Raw genomic sequence first — 388 nt, forward strand, 5'->3', positions numbered from 1 at the left:
CTTATCTGTCTCTATATTTATCTATCTGCCATTATCTCTCCGCTTTATTTGCCGGGCTTATATACTAAAAAAGAGGGCGCCTAGAACAGACTAGAATTGCCAAGAAAAGTCATGATCCTTCTGGAACCTCATCAGGTGTTACCAGTGTCACGTGACTTCCGCTGTCGTAACAATATTCTGTTGACTCGAATGTTTTTCGGGTGTTATTTTGACGTTTGTTCTATTCAAACAACGTACATAAACAGGCATAGCGTCTAATTAGCTACTTAATTATTTGTAATTACAATAATAATATGTTTTAAATAAAAACATTATTATCCCTTGTCAGTTATAGTAAAACGTATTCATTATTTAATGATCAATTTATTTGACTTACTGAAGATAAATG

Source organism: Limulus polyphemus, unplaced genomic scaffold (assembly GCF_000517525.1).
Source record: "Limulus polyphemus unplaced genomic scaffold, Limulus_polyphemus-2.1.2 Scaffold5069, whole genome shotgun sequence".
NCBI classification, from domain to species: domain Eukaryota; kingdom Metazoa; phylum Arthropoda; class Merostomata; order Xiphosura; family Limulidae; genus Limulus; species Limulus polyphemus.